Here is a 6,000-nt window from a genome sequence, read left to right on the forward strand (position 1 = left end):
TTCGCTGTTAAAAGAATTGATCTTATATGGACTAGCAAGCTGCGATAAATAGTCGACAAATAGTTTCATATTGTAAATAATATTGCATATTTCATACAATCCTATTGCTTTACACTGTTATGCCATTTTACATAGAGCTAAGCATCAGCTCTTTTCTTTTAGTCTCTGAAATGGTTGTTCATGAATCTGGTCTCCTTTCCAAGAACCTACTGTGCTCTGCTTGGCCAGGTGGCCATACCCTGCTCTGATTGGTTAGAGCTAAATCTGTTGTGACTGGTCTACCAACACAATCTCACGGTGATTTAGTGGCTAATTGGTATAAATTTGTTCGATCTCTTTCATACAATTTAGTACGATTTGTTCATCGCCTTGGGTTGGGTTGGGTTTAGGGGTGGGTTTTGGTGGCACGCCTCCTTTTAAAATTTTAATATTTTCAAACGACTGAACTGAACTGCGAATTTTAACGAAATAGTTAAAATGGCTTATTTCTCTGGATTTAGGAAAATTTGAGATCATGCAAGTACATAAGTCGACAAATCATATTTTCTAAAGGAAGCTTCACAATAATATATTTGTGCATATACATTAGATTAGTCAGTGTTGAAGCTTATCTAATAAAATAACTTATGAAATCGGCCTAAAACTGGCACACACAAATTTATATCTTAGGGAAAAATATTAAATTAAAACATTTTAAAAAGCAAAAATCAAGAGAAACAAAAAAATAGTAAAAAACTTGGTTGAATTTTACAATTTTTTAAATATTTTGTATAAATTTAAATGTATTATCTTTGTATTTCTAAAGATGTTCTGTGACTAAAATGTTATTTTAATAAAAAAATAAATCTGTTTTGTTCAAATGCACGAAAATCACTTATATTCACTTATATTCATTTTTGGGATTTTTAAAAATGAAAAAGTCATGTATTTTAGGCCTTTAAAGCACTTGGAAAAAGTCTAATGTGATTGGTTAATGAATCGTGGCCCAGGTGTGCAAAGAAGGAAGATGACGGAGATGATGAACATGACTGAGTCACAAAGGGTACATTCTGTCCCAACCCATCTGTCCTTTGAGTTTTACTGCCATATTTACACTCCTACGCTCCTCCCCTCGTCATTTGTGTTGGCATAATAATAGTAAACATCTGTGCCAGAGCTTAGAAGAGAGGTGAGCCAATTTATACATTTATAGGGAAGTTGATTAATCCTGTGACTGGAAAAGATTACTGCTGTACTGCAGAACTTCCCCAGGCTGAAATGATCATAGCCAATAAGATTTTAAAAATTAGATTATTCATTAATTTTCTTTCAGCTTTATTTCTATTTCAAAGGTCGCCACAGCGGAACGAACCGCCAACTATTCCAGCATATTTTTTTTTAACGCAGCAGATGCCCCTCCAGCCACAACCCAGTACTGGTAAACACACATACACACTCATTCACCCACACACTCATACACTACTGAAAATTTAGTTTATTCAATTCACTCACAGCGCATGTCTTTGGACTGTGGAGGAACCCGGAGGAAACCCACACGAACGTGAGGAGAACATGCAAACTCCACACAGAAATGTCAACTGGCCCAGCCGTGGCTCAAACCAGCGACCTTTTTGCTGTGGGGCGACAGCACTACCTACTGCACCACCACGTCGCCTCGGACATATATATATATATATGTTTAAACATAATACATTTTCCATTGTATTTTTTTGTTTGTTTGTTTTTGCGAATATCTTACACATTTGTCCTTTATTAACTGAGGATATGCAAACTGGCTGCTCATTTAATGTAACGCAAACATAAACAAATTGCAATACACACTAAAATGGATGAATAATGAACATGACACAAATAAGTATCTTGTTAATAGAGTCATAGTGCCAAAAAAAGCCATGAACACCACCATTTCCCGAAAATGACTCAGATGTTCATTTGCAGCTAATTTATGACCTTCCTATTAATGATTCAGCCCAATATGCTAAGTTCCCCCTCCATTAGAATTCAGCAGGAACGAGTCCATATTTCCATTATGTAATCATTATGAAACTGCGGATGCACTCAAGGCGAGCTTTTGCTTCTGAAACGCTGAATACTCTGAGGACCGGCGTCCATTTGTGAACAGAGAGAAAATAGATGAGTCTCTCCAGTGCGGGACTTCTTGATAAGCATGCATTAAAAGGGGCGTTTCTGCATTTCTGCCCCCTCGGGACGGGCCTCAGATGGGCAATCTTTTGTGTGGCCTATACAGCAGCCTGACAGTGTTCGCTCGCTGTCCTGTCTGAATATACAGCTCTGGCCAGAGGAGACTGACTCCAAAACAGGGGCCACCATCTGCCAAGCCGCCCCGCAAGTGAAAGAAACGATTTAACATGGCCATCAATTTGTTAATTGTGTCCACTGTGCACGCAGCAAAACAGAGCAGGCGGATAATGAAGCCGATTCATGATTATTAGGCTATTCTGAGATACACATGCTGCTGGAGACAGTCGTGTTGTTTAAATAAATGGAGTTTTAAATTTATGGTTAAATCTAAATGCGTATACATAGAAATGCTTTTGTATGTAAAGCGAGTGTAATGACTAAAACAGGGGTGTCCAGACTCGGTCCTGGAGGGTCGGTGTCCTGGAGAGTTTGCTCCAACCCTAATCAAACACACCTGAACCAGCTACTTAAGGTTTTAGATATACTAGAAACTTCCTGGTAGGTGTGTTTAAGCAAGCTGGAGCTAAACTCCAAGTGGAACACTCCACTTATTTTGAACATAGGCTCATTTTGCAACAGTTTTACCATTTTTTTTAATCCATTCAGACGATCTCCAGGTTGGGCAGGAGCACGTTTAGCGTAGTTTAGCATAGGTCATTAAATCAGATTAGGCCATTAGCATCTTGCTAAAAAATTTTTTAAAAACTTAAAATTTAAAGCTTCTGTGGTGACATTGTGCATTAGACTGATTGGAAATAAAATGATATTTGCTATTATCAAGAAAACTTTACATACATTCAAGCTTTAGAAAGGAAATTAACTAAACTTTTTTTTGAGAGAGAGAGAGAGAGAGATGCTAATGGTCTAATCCATAAGTCATGGTTCAAATGACCTATGCTAAGCTAAAAGGGCTTCTACCAGAGCTGAAGATCGGCTAAATGGATTAAAAAATGATACATCTCAACAGTTTAAATCTACACTGTAAAAAAAAAAAAAAATCCGTAATTTTATGGTTTATTTTCAGCAGCTGGGGTGCCAGAAAAAAAGATAAATAATAGCCGTTAAATTACAGAAATTTACTGTAACATAACGGATAAAAAAATTACAGAAATTTCCTTAAATTGATATTTCTGGTAAATTTCTGTAATTTAATATCCATTATTTTACGGGGGTTATTTTACGGGGGTTTTTTTCCGGCACCCCAGCTGCCGGAAATAAATCGTAAAATAACTATAAGGAAGTCATGCTTTTACTTCATGAAAAGTTGTGTTCTTTAAACCCAAACAAATTGTCAAAAAAAGCCTTAAAACTGCTCGAATTATTCTTAAACCTCTAATAAAAGCTCAAGATCATGCCCTGCAACTTTTTATGTTTTTCCATCACTTCAGGCGCAAACATCACACCAAACGAAACACCATGCCAGGCTTATTTTCTCAGATCACATCTCTTCCTGGTGGTGTTACATCACTGGCATTGCAGTTTCAGACTGTGTGTGTGTGCTTTTCACAACTTATCCATTTGCAAACCAGTGTTAAGTTACATGCAACATTGCTGCTCTATTATGAGAATCAGTCATATGATCATTTACTTTCACTGCATGCTTCTTAGACAAGCTTATGTTTCACTCGTGGTTAAAGACGGAACATCTAAGCCTCTTCATCTGTAAACTCACATCTGAGATGAGGTTGGGTAATTCTTTGCTGTCTGTGTGTTGTTTCCATGTTTTGCTAAAAATCCTTTGCATAGATTAGTGGTTCTTGGCTGAATTTGCTTGAGGAGGATTTTTCAATGAGCGGCAGTAAAAATTAAAGGGATCGTTCACACAAAAATGAAAATTGTGTCATCGTTTATTCACTGTTTACTTGTACCAAACCTGTATGAGCTTGTTTTTGTCATGTTGCACACACAAGAAGATATTTTGTCAGAAGCTGGATTTCAGTATCTTATAACTTCTTCAGTGTTCAACAGAATAAAGATACTCACAAAGGTTTGGAACCACTTGAGGGTAATTAGTCTGTAGTATTTTATCACTTCATGTTGAGCCTTTTTAGGTGTTCTTTGAATTTTCTTTTTTGCAAGTTGAATTTTGAGTAGATCTTTACAATATGTTCACTTTTTTTTTAAGTAGGTTTGATTAATTTTTAGAAATACTTGACTGCACATTAATTAACTGCACAAGTCAAGACAACACATATTTTTATGTTGCTCTTGCTTTTTTAAATAAGTTAATAAGATTGAAATGTTTTAAGTTATAAAAAGTTTAACTTTATTTTTAGTCAGTTTGATTGATGCAAGTTAAGACGACTAGAAAAGTTCATTTGATTTAACTAAAATATTTAGGGCAGTAACATTGTTTGTACATGGCATACAGTACTGTAGCATGCTGAAATGAAAACTGAAAATTGTGTTTATGCATAAAAACAGCAAAGGATTTAGCAGACTAACACATGAACACTTGCCAGCTCAAACATGGCGCTGTTGCAATGAGTGTTTATTTGCATAAAATCGTTTTCCATATGCATAAATTTTGTATTTGAAATACACAAGGATTCGATGTGGGAGTGTGTGTGTGTGTATATATATATTTTGATAGTCTACAGAACAAGCCATCATTATACAATAACTTGCCTAATTACCCTAACCTGCCTAGTTAACCTAATTAACCCAGTTAAGCCTTTAAATGTAATTTTAAGCTGTATGAAGTGTCTTGAAAAATATCTAGTCAAATATTATTTACTGTCATCATGGCAAAGATAAAATAAATCAGTTATTAGAAATGAGTTATTAAAACTATTAGGTTTAGAAATGTGTTGAAAAAAATCTTCTCTCCGTTAAACAGAAATTGGGAAAAAAATAAACTGGGGGGTGAATAATTCTGACTTCAAATGTATATATATAAACCTTTATAACTTGTAAAGGTGTCATTTTTATATTTTTCTAATTTTTCCAGTTGTATGGCCGCCTGGATTTTATTCCCTGCTGTCAGTTCATTTTCATTCCCTGATGGCTCAGCTTAAAAAAAAAAAGAAACTGATTAGCAGATTAGCAAATAGACTGAAAAATATGTCGCAAATGAAAAGGGCTGATAAATGAAATGGACTTATCATTTCAAAAAACATGCCCTAATAAATGCTGTACTTTTGAGCCTTTAAGCCAACTAATGCTCTATAATAATACAAATAAAAATAACATTTTATTTTTATAATATTTGAAAAAGGTGATATTGTGGCTCAGTGGTTAGCAGCACTGTCGCCTCACAGCAAGAAGGTTGCTGGTTCGAGTCCCGGCTGGGTCAGTTGGCATTTCTGTGTAGAGTTGAATTGAATAAACTAAAATGGCCATAATTATGAGTATGAAGGACTCATCGTATGAAGCGCTGGAAAGGCATCCGTAGTGTAAAACATATGCTGGATAAGTTGGCGGTTCATTTCGCTGTGGCGACCCCTGATGAACAAAGGGACTAAGCCAAATTAAAATGAATGAATGAATGATTTAAAAAATGCACCTGTACTATAGGCCATTTTTAAGGATGTAAACGATAACAATGGTTCTAGCGCATTTCTTGTTTTACATTTTTTATTTTCATAGCTTCTGAGAATCCAAAAAGGGCCACATATTGATAAATAATATTATGACAGCTGTTTTAGCATTACATTATGATTGATTTCCTCGTTACAGTTATGAAATAGTTTGATAACAAGCAGGAAATGTTCATGGGCCAATGACATCACCACATGGAAATCAAAAGAAGTCAAACACTAATGTAATGATACAAGGGTCAATGAAAAGGATTTTTTG

The 6,000-nt window shown here is 35.5% G+C and overlaps 2 protein-coding genes across 8 annotated transcripts in view; one reads left to right on the forward strand and one right to left on the reverse strand.

Annotated features, from left to right (window-relative positions):
• The window catches only part of fam13c (family with sequence similarity 13 member C), a 168,475-nt gene that overhangs the window by 52,032 nt on the left and 110,443 nt on the right, over positions 1-6,000 (reverse strand). The gene's annotated exons all lie outside the window — the stretch shown is intronic.
• phyhiplb (phytanoyl-CoA 2-hydroxylase interacting protein-like b) overlaps positions 1-6,000 on the forward strand; it is a 68,189-nt gene that overhangs the window by 12,753 nt on the left and 49,436 nt on the right.

The sequence above is a fragment of the Danio rerio genome, chromosome 12, assembly GCF_052040795.2.
Source record: "Danio rerio strain M-AB ecotype USA chromosome 12, GRCz13ab, whole genome shotgun sequence".
Classification (NCBI taxonomy): domain Eukaryota; kingdom Metazoa; phylum Chordata; class Actinopteri; order Cypriniformes; family Danionidae; genus Danio; species Danio rerio.